The sequence below is a fragment of the Rattus norvegicus genome, chromosome Y (assembly GCF_021556685.1).
Source record: "Rattus norvegicus strain SHRSP/BbbUtx chromosome Y, alternate assembly SHRSP_T2T, whole genome shotgun sequence".
NCBI classification, from domain to species: domain Eukaryota; kingdom Metazoa; phylum Chordata; class Mammalia; order Rodentia; family Muridae; genus Rattus; species Rattus norvegicus.
The window spans coordinates 55207640-55224459 of record NC_141555.1 but is presented as its reverse complement, the minus strand read 5'-3'; positions in this window follow the sequence as shown (position 1 = coordinate 55224459).

Here is a 16820-nt window from a genome sequence, read left to right as displayed (position 1 = left end):
CTGAGGATCCAGCTATACCTCTCTTGGGCATATACCCAAAAGATGCGTCAACATATAAAAGAGACACGTGCTCCACTATGTTCATCGCATCCCTATTTATAATAGTCAGGAGTTGGAAAGAACCCAGATGTCCTTCAATAGAGGAATGGATACAGAGAATGTGGTACATCTACACAATGTAATATTACTCAGCTATCAAAAAAATGACTTTATGAAATTCGTAGGCAAATGGTTGGAACTGGAAAAGATCATCCTGAGTGAGCTAACCCAATCACAGAAAGAAATACATGGTACGCACTCATTGATAATTGGCTATTAGCCCAAATGCTTGAATTACCCTAGGTGCCTAGAACAAATGAAACTCAAGACGGATGATCCAAATGTGAATGCTTCACTCCTTCTTTAAAAGGGGAACAAGAATACCCTTGGCTGGGAAGAGAGAGGCATTGATTAAAACAGAGACTGAAGGAACACCCATTTAGAGCCTGCCCCACATGTGGCCCATACATATACAGCCACCCAATTAGACAAGATGGATGAAGCAAAGAAGTGCAGACCGACAGGAGCCGGATGTAGATCGCTCCTGAGAGACACAGCCAGAATACCGCAAATACAGAGGCCAATGCCAGCAGCAAACCAAGGAACTGAGTATTGTACGTCTGTTGAAGGAATCAGAGAAAGAACTGGAAGAGCTTCTAGTGGCTCGAGAACCCATATGTACATCAATGCCAAGCAACCAAAGCTTCCAGAGACTAAACCACTATGTAAAGACTATACATGGACTGACCTTGGACTCCGACCTCATAGGTAGCAATGAATATCCTGTTAAGAGCACCAGTGGAAGGGGAAGCCCTGGGTCCTGCTAAGACTGAACCCCCAGTGACCTAGACTGTTGGGGGGAGGGCGGCAATGGGGGTAGGGTAGGGAGGGGAACACCCATAATGAAGGGGAGGGGGGGGGATGTTTGCCCGGAAACCGGGAAAGGGAATAACACTTGAAATGTATATAAGAAATACTCAAGTTAAAATAAAAAAAAAAAAACTAAAAACAGAAAACAAAAAAAGATAAATGATATAGTAAAATAAGTTATAAAACAGAGAAATAAATCAAAAATTGAAACTCAGATTACCCCCACCAAAATCAAGATCACTGAAAATAAAGACCATGGCCCCCTTATATAAGTAAGTACCTGTGAGCACATGCTTGACAACACTCTAAGTTCTTTCTCTCCATTTACATTAAGGGAGCAGAGGTAATGAGTTCCCCTATGTTCTCTGAATTATTCATGGATCTGCTCAAGATGCAACAAAAAATCTAAAATGCCTGTTTATGGAAGATTCGGGTTTTTTTTTTTCTTATTTGCATCCGTAATGTTTCATAATCGTTGAAATTCTAGATGCCTAGTGAAGATGTGTTATATAAATAAGTGATGAAGAAGATTCAATTTTAAATTATATTATGTTTATTAGAAGAATTTTTCCACTCAATTTCATAATCCATTTTATATAATACAGAATCTGTCATTGTTCTCCACAGATTCCAGTCAGGATGTATCTTAATACACCTCGCTTATTCAAGTGTATTTTGTACTTATTTGTATCCACCTCCCCATGACAATGCCCTCAATACATATTTCATATACTGGCAATGCCTACCCTGATACTTCCATTTATTAGGATGATACTATCAAGAAGATACAAGCTTCCTGTTTCTGGCTGAGTCCAGAGATGACATACTACAATAGCTCACTGTACCCAAAATCTGAGGGGGAGATAGCTGGACTCGCAGAATCATGGAAAATTCTGAGAACTTAGGAGAAACCATTACCTCTTTTCACATTCCTGTGCTGAGAGGAAGCTGCTTAGAGCCCTATGGACACAGGAACCTTGGGAGAGTAAGGGAGGTGATCCTTCCAGTATCTACCTGTGTTCAGAGATGAAAGCCAGTGGCCAGGAAAAGTAACACAACTGAGAACACAGGCAAGACCAACACTTCTGCTACAAGTAACCAGGCTGGAGGCCTCAGGACACAGAATACAAGAGTAGTTTCCGACAGGACACTTCCTGTTTCTGCTTGCACCCATTGCTGATCTGGTCCTACATATCTCTCTACCCACATCTTGGTGGGAGAAAAGAAGTCTATAGGAACAGTGACAAAGAGTTTTACAGGATGGTCATGCCACTGTCAGAGACAGCAAGACCACGAAACACCAGAGGAAACCTGATGACAAGAGTCAAGCACAGAAACCTAAGCAATAGAAACCAAAACTACTTGGCATCATCAGAGCTCCCTTATCCCAAGAAAGCAAAAATTGGATACCCCAACAAACTGAAAAAGCAAGATGTGGATTCAAAATCATTTTTCATGATCATGATAGAGGACATTGAGTAGGGAACAAATAAAACTCTTCAAGATATACAGTACAACACAGGTATAAAGTAGAAGCCCTTAAAGGGGAAACACAAAATTCCTACAAGAATCACAGGAAAACACAGTCAAACAGATGAAGGAATTTAAAAAAAATCTAGGATCAATAAGTGGAAATAGAAGCAATAAAGAAAGCACAAAGAGAGACAACCCTGGAATTGGAAAACCTAGGGAAGGAAATCAGAAATCATAGACAGAAGCATCAGAAAGAGAATACAAGAGATAAAAAGTAAAAATCTCATGGGCAGAAAGTACTGTAGAAATCATTTACACAACCATCAAAGAAAATGTAAAGCTCAAAGAGCTCCGAATGGACAACAACCAGTAAATCCAGGACAGAGCGAGAAGATCAAACAAAGGATAATGGGTATAAAAGAGAGCGAAGATTCCCATAAAAAAGGGCCAGTAAATATCATCAAAAATTTTTGGAGAAAACTTCCCTAACCTAAAGATTGAAATGCCTATAATAATAAAAGTATCATACGTTTTTCCATATATATTGGACCAAGAAGAAATTTCTCCCTTCACATAATAGTCTCAACACCAAATGCATAAAACAAACAAACAAAAAAAAAGAATATTAAAGTCAGTAACGAAAAAGTCAGGTATCATATATAGGCATACCTATAACTATTACACCAGACTTCTCACCAGAGACTATGAAAGTCAGATCCAGAGTGGATTTTATAATACTCTAAGAGAAAATAAATGCCAGCCCAGGTTACTCTCCCCTGCAAAACTTTCAATCAGCGCAGCTGGAGAAACCAATATATTTTATGATAAGCTAAATTTGCACAGTATATTTCACAAATCATGCCCTATGAAAGATAATAGATGGGAAAATCCAACAAAAGGAGGGAAATTACACCCTATAAAAAGAAAAAAGTAATCCTCTTTCAACAAACCCAAAAGAAGAGAGTCACACAAACATAATTCCACCTCTTCCAAAATAACAGAATACCACAATAACTATTCCTAAATATCTCTTAGCATCAATGCAAATTCTCCAATAAAAAGACATAGACTAACAGACCGCATACATAAAGAAGAACTAGAATTTTGTTGCATTAAGGAAACACAGCTCAATGACAAAAACAGATAGTATCTCAGAATAAAAGACTGGAAAACAATTTTCCAAGAAAATGGTCTGTAGAAACATTGTGGGGCATACATTCCAATATCTAATTCAACCAAAAGTTATCAAAAAAAAAAAAAAAAAGATAAGGAGGGACACTCCATTTTCATCAGGGAAAAAATTACCACCAGGGTCATTTCTCTATCCTGAATATCTTAAACTACATCCAACGGCACCTAAATTTATAAAGGAAACCGTACTAAAGCTCAGGCTAACGAAATAGTCGTGGGAGACTTGAACAACCCACACTCAGCAATGAACAGATCATGGAATGGGAAACCGGAGACACAGAGAAATTAACAGATTTTGAACTAAATGTATTTAAGAAATATCTATAGAATATTTCATCCTTGAACAAAAGAACATACCTTATTCTCAGGAACTCATGGTACATTCTCCAAAACTGATCATACAGTTGGTCATAAAAGAGGCATCCACAGATACAAAAGAATGAAATAACCCCATGCATTTTCTCACACTAACATGACCTAAGGCTGGACTTTAATAACAAAAAAAAAATGTCAGAAAGCCCAAATACACATGGACGTTGAACAATATTTAATCAGTGATAACTTGGTAGAGGAAGAACTAAAGAAAAAAATTAAAAATGTTTTGGAATTTAAGGAAAAGTAAGGCACAACAAACTCAAACTTATGGGACACAATGATAATATAGCTAAGAGGAAAACTCAAAACTCTGAGTGTATCCAAAGTGAAACTAGAGAGAGCATACATTAGCAGCTTGACAACAAATAAAAAGCTCAAAAACAAAAAGAAGCAGATACACCAAAGAGGACGAGAAGGCAGGAAATAATCAAACTCAAGGCTGAAATCAACAAAGGAGAAACAAAAAGAACTCTACAAAGAATCAATACAACCAGGAGCTGGACCCAAGTGTAAATCAACATGATAGATAAATCTGAGCTAGAATAAAAAAAGGCACAGAGAAAAAATGCAAATAATAAAATCAGAAAAGAGAGGGAAACAAAACAACAGAATCTGCAGAAATTCAAAACATTATCATACCCTATTACTGAAATTTATATTCAAGAAAAGTAGAAAATCTGGATCAAATGATCAATTTTCTATGCAGGCAGCAGATACCAACGTTATGTCAGGGTCAGATAAAATATCTAAACTGTACCTTGAACCCTAAAAAAAATAGAAATAATTATTAAAAGGCTCCCAATTGGGAAAAGATCCCATGACCAGATGATTTTAGTTGAAACTTCTATCAACCCTTCCTAGAACCAAATACCACTATTGGTCAAAATATTCCACAAAACACAAACAGAGGAAAACTTCCCAATTCCAACGATGAAGCCAAAGTTATGCTTATACCTAAAGCATACAAGGACCCAATAAAGAAAGTGAACTTCAGACCAATTACCCTTATGAATATTGACGAAAAATAGTCAATCAAATCATTGGAAACCAAATCCATGAACACATCAAAATGATCATCCATCACTCTAAAGGAGACTTCTTAACAGGAATGCAAGGATAGTTCAATATGGAATTCCATCAACATATTCCACTACATAATCGAACAGAAAGAAAAAAAAAACATTTTCATCTCACTAGATGCTGCGAAAGCATTTGACAAAATAAAACACCCCTTCATAGCCAAAATCTTACAATGATAGGAATTCAAGGCCCATACTCAACAACAGTAACGTAATGTACAGCAAACCAGCAGCCAAAAATCAAACTAAATGAAGAGAAAATTTAAGCTCTCCCTCTAAAATCAGGGACTAGACAAGGCTATTCATTCTCTCCCTACTTATTCAATATAGTACTCAATGTGCTAGCCTGACCAATTAGACAACAAAAGGAGGACAAAGGGATACAAATATTAAAAGAAGAGATCAATATATCACTATTTGCAGGTGATATGATAGTATACTTAAGTGACTCCATAATTTCCACCAGAGAACTACTGCACGTGATAAACAGCTTCAGAAAAGTCCTGGATGTAGAATTAACTCAAACATATCAGTAACCTTCCATGAATAAACAGACCAAGAAAGAAACTAGGCAAATTACACTCTTCACAATAATCACAAATAACAAAATATACCTCTGCATAACTCAAACTAGGCAAGGGAAAGCGCCGTATGAAAAGAACTTAATTTCTCTAAAACAAGAAAATTTCAGAAGATGTAAAGACTTTTCATATTCAAGGACTGGCACTAATGAAATAGCAAAAATGGCCCTTTGCCAAAAGCATTGTACATATTCAATGGAATCCCCAAGAAAATCTCAACAAAATTCTTTATACAGTTAGAAAGAGAAATATGCAAGTTCATTTAGAAAAAGAAAAAAAAAAACAAGGAAGTGGAAACTATTCTCAAAATAATAGAAATTCTGTGGAAATCAACATCCCTAAACTCAAGTTGAATACCCAGCAATAGAGATAAAAATTATATGGTACAGGTACAGAGACAGGCAAGTAGAACACCTGTGTTAGTTCATCTAGATATCAGAAAGTAAATGAATGTAAATCCATCCATTCTTATCACGCTGTACAAAGCTGAAGTCCAAGTTGATTAAGGGCATCCAGAAAAAAGAGATATACACAAACCAATAGAAGAAAAAGTGGGGAAATGCTTGAACACATGATAACAATGGAAAAGTTCTTGAACAGAACATCAAACCAGTGGCTTATTCTTTTCGTTGAAGAGTTGACTGATTGGACCTTGTAAAATGCAAAGTGTCTGTAAGGCAAGGAACACTGTCATTATAACAAAATGGCAACTAATATCTTGTAAAAAGATCTTTGCTATCCTATATCTGAAAGAGAATTAATAATCAGTATGTACAAAAAACTCAAGAAGTTATACTCCAGAAAGTCAAATAACCCTATTTTAAAAGGGGTACAGATCTAAACAAATAATTTTCAGGAGAAGAATTTTGAATGGCTGAGAAATACATAAAGAAAAGTTCAATGTCATTGTTCATCAAGGTAATGCAAATCAAAAGATACACAAGGCAGAATGGCTAAGATAAAAAATTCAGTTAACAGCAGATGCTGGTCACAATGTGGAGAAAGAGGAAGACTCCTCCATTATTGTTGGGATTAAAATGAGGAACAATATTCCGGAAATTACTCCGGACTTTCCTCTGAACATAGTATATGCTGAGGACTTAAATATCCCACTCGTGGGCATATTCCCAAATGATGCCCCAACATATAACTAGGACACGTTTTGTACTATGTTATAGCAGCTGTATTCATGGTAGCCAGAATCTAGGAAGAACCCATGTGATTTGACTACATGAATGGATATAGAAAATGTGGTTCATCTACATAATTGAGTGCAATTCAGTAATCAATACAATGACATCATGAAATTCATAAGCAAATGAAGGAAACTATAAAATACCATCCTGAATGAGTCAACCAAATCACACACACACACACACACACACACACACACACACACACACACACTACCCCAAAACCTTGAATTATGCAACATACAATTCACATACCGCTTTAAGTTCAAGAAGAAAGATGAACCAAGTGAGGATGGTCTTTATTAAAAGGGGAAACAAAAATATTCATAGGACTTGATATAGAGTAAGTTTAGAACCGAGATTGAAGGAATAGCCATTCTGAGCCTTTACCACCTGGGGATCCAGCCCACATACATACAGCCTCCAAACCTAAACAATATTGCTGATGCCAACAAGTGCATGCTTACAGGAGCCTGATATAGCTGTCTCCTGAGAGGCTCTTCCAGATTATGGCAAATACCGAGGATGATGCTTCCAGTCAACCATTGAACTTAGAACAGGTTCACCTTTGGAGAAGATAGAGAAAGTATTAAAGGAGTTGGAAGTGCCTTTCAACCCAGTAAGGACAACAGTGGTCACAAACCAGAGCTTCATGGGAATAAAGCACTTCCTTAAGACTGCACATGGACCGAATGGTGGCTCTAGCTGCATATGTAGCAAAGCATGACCATGTTCTATACCAATGGGAGAAGCCCTTGGTCATCCAAGGCTGGACCTTCTAGTAAATAGAATGTCATCCTGAGGAGGGAACAAGGGGATGTTTTTTGTGGAGGGGAAAACACCTTGGAAGAAGACAGGGCAGCTGAAGTGGATAGGGATAGAGTTCTTATGGATGGAGACCACACACATAGAGCCTTTATTTTTTTCTATGGCTTTAACAGCTCAATGGCAAGGCCACTTCTAACCTCCATGTGGCTAAACTATCCCACCCTGATATTCACACGTTATTATTTGCTAAAATCTATATCCCATCTTTCTTGCCCTGGACACCATTGGGCAGCTCTCCTGGGTTTGCTTATTCTCATGCTCTTCTATGTCAGCTGCTTCTCTGTCCTGAAAGTCTGTCCTGGAGAATCTCCATGCATCTTCCTCTCTTGACCTTCGTTTAAGCATTCTGAAACTCCTGCTCTGTCTGCCCTGCCAAGACACTGGCTATCAATATGTCTATTTTCCAATCAGAACCAACTGAGGCAGGGTCCCTTATTCATAAGTTCAGGACACTATGAGAAGTATGAGAATAAAATCAGCTACAATAACTATTTGTATGTGATTTTCTGGGAACAATATTCCCCAAACCAGAGAGAGATACCTGTTAAAGTACTAGAATCATAGAAAATATAAAGTAGACACATAATAATAATAATAATAATAATAAATATTAATAATATAATATATTATAATAAAAGTGAAAAAATAATAATTATAATAATTATAATAGTAAATAATAATAAAAATAAACTAAACATCATCATCATTATCAAAATCATCATAATCATCAAAGTCAAACTGAACAGAGATATAAAAATACAAAAACTGTGAAGGAAAAAGACTAAGTCACACGTAAACTGATCACATGAGACTAACACCTGATTTTTCAATGGATATTCTAAACTATAAATGTGCTTGGATCACATTTCAACACGTTTTCAAAGAATACAGATACTAGCCTAAAATTTATTACTGAGCAAATTTATCATTCACTTCAACAAAAGAGGAGAAACTTTACATAGCATAATCACCAGGAAGCCATGTCTCTTCAGCAATCTTATCTAAAAATAGGAAACTGCATTCTGAAAATAATGGATATTATCAAGAGGAAAGAAATGGTAAATAAACCTGTAGTAATTCATCGGAAGAGGGAAAAAGTATGTGGAAACAACAAAATAAAAAAGACCCATAAATACTCCTCATTAATAAAGCTAAGCATAGTGTTTGGGGATTTGCCTTAGTGGTAGAGCGCTTGTCTAGCAAGTGCAAAAACCTGGGTTCGGTCCCCAGATCCAAAAAAAAAAAAAAAAAAAAAAAAAAGAATGAAAGAAAGAAATAACGCTAACCATTAACTGTCCCACATCAATAATATACAGTCTATCACTTTGTATAAGAAAACAGGTTTATTTATCCTGCATCCAAAAAGTACAATTGTTTTAGATACAATTGCATACTCGTGTTTAGAATGCAATTGCCCATATTTTTTTTTCTTTTTCTTTTTTCTTTTTTTTCGTAAGTATATTTATTGTTCATTAGTTTTTTAAAAAAATCTAGAAGAGTTTCTGTTTAATTGTAAGTATAGAATTTTCATTTAAATGTATTTCTTTTTTTTGTAAGTATATTTATTGTTCATTAGTTTTTTATAAAAATCTAGAAGATTTTCTGTTTAATTGTCAGTATAGAATTTTCATTTAAATGTATTTCTTATTTTTTCTTCTTTTTGGGGGGGTGTTCCCCTCTCCATCCTCCCCCCATTACCGCCCTTTCCACAGCAATCAAGTTCACTGGGGGTTCAGTCTTAGCAGGACCATGGGCTTCCTCTTCCACTGGTCCTGTTACTAGGTTATTCATTGCTACCTATGAGGTTGGATCTCAGGGTCAGTCCATGCATAGTCTTTGGGTAGTGGCTTAGTCCCTGGAAGCTCTAGGTGGTTGGCATTGTTGTTCATAAGGTGTCTCGAGACCCTTCAAGCTCTTCCAGTCCTTTCTCTGATTCATTCAACGGGCGTCCTGTTCTCAGTTCAGTGGTTTGCTGCTGGCATTCGCCTCTGTATTTGCTGTATTCTGGCTGTGTCTCTCAGGAGAAATCTACATCCGGTTCCTGTCAGCCTGCAATTCTTTGCGTCATCCATATTGTCTAATTGGGTCGCTGTATATGTATGACCCACATGTGGGGCAGGCTATGAATGGATGTTCCTTCTTTCTCTGCTTTAATCTTTGGCTCCCAATTCCCTGCCAAGGGTATTCTTGTTCCCCTTTTAAAGAATGTATGAAGCATTCACATTTTGATCATCGGTTTTGAGTTCCATGTGTTCTATGCATCTAGGGTAATTCAATCATTTGGGCTAATAGACACTTATCAATGAGAGCATACCATGTGTGTTTTAATGTGGTTGTGTTTATCTCACTCAGGATGATTCCAGTTCCCTACATTTGACTATGAATTACATAAAGTCATTGTTTTTGATAGCTGAGTATTATTCCTTTGGGTAGATTTACCCCATATCATAAGGCAATATTTTATATGCTAGAAAGTATACTCTTAGGAGAATATTTTTTTTTGTAAATTTAATTTATCCGTTTTCATTAGATTTATCTGAATGAATAAGATATGATAATATGTTTAAATTTTTAGGTAACTTTGTGTTTGAGTGTGTATATGTGTGTTTGTGTTTGATAATTCAACTCTAATATGACCTGGATATTGCTTGAGTAATAATGATAATTTATGGACACTGAGAATTTCTGTATATACTTTATATATAAACTTTATATATCTATATGTGTGTGTGTGTAATGTATATATACTTATATACATGAAAATATGTTCTGTATATTTTTTCAAAGCACTGTTTAGATATGTATACTAGATTAAGCCTTCTAATTGCAGTTTCAGCTTTTTCCAATGCTAATTTTATCTTATTAGGTGTCTAGAAAGAAATATATGGAAGCATGTATCATCTCAACCTCAAATGTAGGTACATTCAATGGTATATCTTCCTTTTAACATGATTGTTCATCTTTGGTCCATAAATATATATATATATATATATTTAATTTGCTCTATTTATATTAGAAAAGTGTGCTACATTGTATATATGTATTTGTTGATAACTTTCTCCTGTGAACAAATTTTATGCATAAATGACTTATGTACATTATTATAAAATCTAAGATCATTGATTTTTTTCCCGAAATCAAATACCATAGTGCCTAAATATAAGAAGCATGTCCTGACTGTGGCTATTAACAAAAAATATTTCATATACAATTTCTATAAACTTATTATGATATTGTCCATTAAAGTTTCTACAAGGAGTTGTTCAACTTTTAGTAAAGGGAAGTCACCAATTATTCAATAATTTTTTCATTCTATATTCCTTTAAATTGTAAAATACATTTTTTAAATAAGTCATAACAAAAAGGGAAATATTATATAGACAGCAAAAGAGACCAAAGGAAATTAGTACCAAACTCTAATATTTGTGTCAATATCAGAAATGGCAAATGACAATTACTGTATTATTAATTTAATGAGACAAAATACCATTTTTATTTAATAATTTTTCCTGAATAATTTATGTATTTACATTTCAAATGTTATTTCCTTTTTTTTTCTCCCAGAACACCCTGACCGTCTTCTGTGAAAATGTTCCAATTACCACCAATCAACTTCAACCTCAGTTTGAAGCTCTGGCATTACCCTACATCGGGGATACAAGCCTTCACAGGATTAAGAGCTTTTCTTTCAAATGAATTTAAACAGAGCAATCATCTGCCACATATGTGGCAGGACTCATGGGTCTCTCAATCTGTACTCACTAGTGGGTAGTTTAATCCCTCTAATTTCTGGTAGGTATGGTTGGTTGATATTGTTGTTCTTCCTGGGTATTTGCAAACCCCTTCAGCTCATTAAGTATACTCTCTAACAACTTCATTGAACCCCCCTTGTTCAATCCAGTGTTTAGCTACAATCATCCTCACCATTCTCAGTAGGGTCCTGTCAGAGTCTCTCAGGAAATATCCATATCTGACAACTGTCAACAAGGACTTGATGGCATCAGCAATCGTGACTGGTTTGTGTGACTGCATATGGGACAGATCCCCACATGGGGCAGTCTCTGGTTGACCCTTTCTTCAGTCCCTGCTTAACTCTTTATCCTTGAATTTCTTCCCATGAATAATTTTTTCCCTTCTAAGAAGTAATGTAACATCTGCAATTTGGTCTTCTTCCTGCTTTGGATTCACACGACCTGTGAATTCTTTCTTATGTATTCCACACTTCTTGGATGATACACACTTACATTTAATGTATACCATTTGTGTTCTTTTCTGAAAGGGTTACCTCACAGAGAATGATAATTTTTGGTCTATCCTAAGAATTTTATGCAAACATTGTTTTAGATAATTTAGAAGAACACAGATGTGTAGATGTACTATATTTCATTTATTCATTACTATGTTGAGGGACATCTGGTTCCTTTTTAGCTTCTGGCTATTATAAAAAAGAAAGGTTTCTCTCAACCTGTAGCATCATGTGCCCTTCTTATATGTTGGAGCATCTGTTGGGTGTATATAAAAGAAATGGGATTGTGGTATCCTCAGGTAGTACTATATCCAACTTTGTGAGAAAATTCCAGACTGATTTCCAGAATGGTTATACCAGCTTGCACTCTGACCAACAATGGATGAGAGTTCCTCTTTCTCCACCTCCTTACCAGAATCTGTTGTGAATTTCTTATCTTAGCCACTCTGAGTGGTGTGCTGTGTAACCTCAGAATTTGTTGATTTGCCTTTTCCTGATGGCTAAGGATGTTGATATTCCACAGTAGAGAATTCTTTGTTTAGTGCTAGTCACCATTTTTGAAAGGGACTATTTGATTTTCTGGAGTCTAACTCCTTGAGTCTTTGTATAGACTGATTTTAGCTCTCTATCAGTTGGAAGATTGGTAAAGATCTTTTCTTAACTTATTGATTTTACCTTTTTCCAAATTCCAGTGTCCTATCCCTTACAAAAGGTTTATGAAGTTCCATTTGTCAATTCTCGATCTTGGAGCAGACATTTTGCTGTTCAGTTCAGAAATTTTCCCCACCTTTTATCTATTAGATTAAGATTATGTTTCTTGTGGAGATCCGTGATCCACTTCGACCTGAGGTTTGTACAGTGTGATAAGAATTGATTGATTTCCATTCTTCTACATGCTAACCTCCAGTCGAATGGGAACCGTTTGTGGATAATGTTATCGTTCCATTGGATGGTTTAGGTTCATTGTCAAATATCAAGTAGCCATAGGTGTATGCCTTCATTTCTGGGCCTACAATTATATTACATTGATCTACCTGACTCTCTCTTTACCATTCCCATTCAATTTTTATTATTATTGTTCTCTAATACAGCTTGAAGTCATCGATAGTGATTGCCCCACAATTTCTCATATTGTTGATGAATGTTTTCTCTATCATGGGGTTTTTGTTATTCCAACTGAATTTTCAAATTACTCTTTCTAACTCTGTGAAGAATTGAGTTGGAATTTTGATGGAGATTGCCTTGAATCGGTTGATTGCTTTTGGCAAGATGGTCATTTTTACAATATTAACCCTGCACATGCATGAGCATGGGAAATTATTCCATCTTCTGAGATCTTCTTCAATATTTTTCTTCAGAGACTTGAAGTTCGTGTCATACACAACTTTCACTTGCTTGTTTTGAGTCAACCTGAGGTATTTATTATTTTTTGTGTCTATCTTGAAGGCTGTCATTTCCTTAATTTCTCCTCAAAATGTTTATCCTTGAAGTAGAAAGCTACTGATTTGTTTGATTTAAGTTTACATCCAGCCACTTTGTTGAAGTTGTTTATCAGCTGAAGGAGTACTCTGGTGGAATTTTTGGGGTCACTAAAATATACTATCACATCATCTAAAAATCGTGATATTTTAACTTCTTGCTTTCTAAATTTTTCCGTTTGCCTCGTGTTTTTGTCTAATTTTTGTGAATAAGATTTCCAGAACTATATTGATGGAGGAAGTAGAGATTAGGCAACCTTTTCTAGTTCGTGAATTTTGTGGTATTGCCTAAAGTTTCTCTCGAGTAAGTTTGATGTTGGCAACTTTTTTTTTTTAATATTGCTTTTACTATGTTTAAGTATTGGCGTTGAATTCCTAATATTATCCAAGACTTCTAACTTGAAGAAATATTGATTTTTTTTAAATTTTTTATCAGCATCTAAAAAGATGATCATTTGTTCCCACCCCCAGGAGTTTAGATAATTGATTCTTCTATATGCTGACATCCAGTTGAACCATAATTCTTGATAATATTGTCTTTTTTCAATTTCATGGTTTTAGCAACTTTTTCAAAGACAAAGTGAACATAGGTGTGTGCATTCATTTCTGGATCTTCAGGCTAGGATATATGGTGAAATTTTCAATTACATGGATGGAGAAACCGAGACATTCCATGACAATGCCAAATGTATACAATATCTTTTCCACAATTTCAACCCTACAAATGATAGTAGATGGAAACTTCCAACACAAGGAGGGAAACTACACCTTAGCAAAAAGTAGGGAATTAATCTTTCAACAAACCCAAAGATGATATCCACACAACTGTCATTACTTTTCTAACAACAAAAATATCAAGAAGCAACAGTCCATTTCATTTAATATCTCTTATCATCAATGGACAAAATACCCCAAAATAAAAGACATAAACTAATGGACTGAATACGTAAAGAGGATCCAAGATTTTGCTCCATACATTAAATACATTTTAGAGATAAAGACAGAGTATCTCAGGGTAAAAGGATGGAGAAAAATTCTAAACAAATGTTCCCAAGGAACAAACTGGAGTAGCCTTTCTAATATTGAACAACATTGACTTACAACAAAAAGTTATGAAAAATGACTAGGAAGGGAAACATACCTGTCAAAGAAAACATAATACTAAGATGAACTTTCAATTCTGAACAACTATGTTTCAAAAGCAAGGACTCCTAAATTCATAAAGGAAACATAACTATAGCTCAAAGCAAATATTGCACCACACGCAATAAATTGTTGGAGACTTCACTTCTCCACTCTCATCAACGGAATATTTATGGAAACTGTAACTAAACAGATATGTTTAAAAAACATACGTTATTTTAATAACTTAAAAAATCCAAATGGATTTAACAGGTATTTAGCTAACATTTAATCCTAAATCAGGAGAATATACCTTTTCCTATGCACCTCATTGTAACTTCTCCAAATTTGACCATATACTCATTCACATAACAGGCCTCAATTGATACCAGAATATTGAAGTAATCCTATGCATCCTATCAGATCACCATGGACTAGGGCTGCTCATCTATATTTTATTATTATTTGTATTTGTTTAAATTATCAATGATTTATTTATGTGGTATTTTTGAAACATCATCTTTTTTGATAGATTGTCACTATGCAATAAAGACTGGGTTAAACCTAGATGTAGTTCTTCCACTTTTGCCTCTACAGTTGCAAGAGTGAGCTCTCCATTCCAATCTTGGTTTAAGTACTACATTTTGAGTTAACTCTCTGTGCATACATTGCATTTAATGTTTTCCTGTTTGTTTTAATATATATTAGTATTACCTGACCTAACAAATTTGTAATTCTATAATGAAATTTTTAATTTCATAACTTCTGACTATAACTTTGATCTCATTTTGCTTATATTTTCTCCATTTTAAATGCATTTTTTCTTTGTGAATACTTTTCCCTCTTTATGAATATTCATGCCTTTATGGGATTTTATTATTGTTCAACAATGGAAAAATTCATTTTATTCACAGAAGCAGCCATATATGAAGATGAATACAAGAGTTAACTAGCTATTTCAATAGGATGGATTACTTATTAAAATAAGAATCTCTGATAAAAAGAACAATGATGAACTTCACACCACCCTTCCCCAATGATCCCAGCATGCAATAATGCCAGGTAGTGTGTTGTGCTCATGTGGTGGTGGGAAATAATTTATGGAAGAATAAAAGAACATACCATGGAAAATTTAAAGAATCCCTTTTCCCTTACACACAGATACATAATGGGATTGTAGGGAGGTCAATACAAATAATTGAAGCAGAAGTAAACAACTATGTTGCTACAAAAAATTTAAGTCAAGGAAGAGTTTTAAACCATGGTCAACTATATAATTGTGAAAATTTGTTCCCAAAATTGTAGGTTGTTCCCCAGGACAATAATAGCTGCACTGAACCCACATTTTATGTATACAAAGTGGGGAACCATGGCCCTAATTGGAATGATGAAGACAAAAAACAAAAACAATAGCAAAAGAGTATATTAATAGAAGAAAACCATTAATGCAAACTACCACAAACAACTTTATGTTCTAACCAGAAAAGGCACCAAAACTAAAGTCACATCTGAGCACCCCATGTGAAGACAAAAGTGAGAAGGCCATGGAATTTCTCCCTTTCATGTTTTTCAAATACTTTACAGAAACAGGAAACTCAGACTGCTTTTCCATGATTTATTAAAGGTTTTTATAGCCCTCATGTATTAAAATACCATTTGAAAGAATTGATAGCTGCTGTCTAGGTTTATTCCAAATTCACAAATTTATTGGACTAAAGTTCCAAAAAGAAACTAGGCCCAACCCTGAGCTGTATAATTATGACAAGGCAATAATAACAGATATTTTCAAGGCCCAAGCACTAAAGTACTATACTATTCAGTACAGTGATCCAAATTAATTCAAATAGCTCAAGAGAGTAGGAAGATACATCTAAAAAAGGGTTAGAAAAGTGTAAAAATATCAACTCCTTCCTCATGTATGAAAGCATTTAAGGTTCTGCAGTAAGTCCTATGAGGCAGTATTCAAGTAGCAATGGGAAGAAAGAATTCATTACAAGACAGGAGTTAAACTAGCCTGGTGGGTTTATATAAGAGAAATACTTAGAAATGAAAATGTCTTGTAAACTTAAAAAAAGATTTTTTTTCCATTTTTTTTCATTCCAATCAAAACAGACATCCATGAATAATTCCCCTCTAAGGCTTCCATAAAACTGGTTAAACAAAAATTAACATAAACATATAAAAATTTGAAAATGAAACAAAAAAAAAAAAAACTTGCGTATGTTTCAGAGCAGGATCACAGGGAAATGAGGTGAATCTGTGCAAGATGAAACCTAGAGTGGCAAACAGGATCTAGAATTAAGAACTGCATGAGAGGCGCAGTGGAGTAGTGACAGGAACATGGC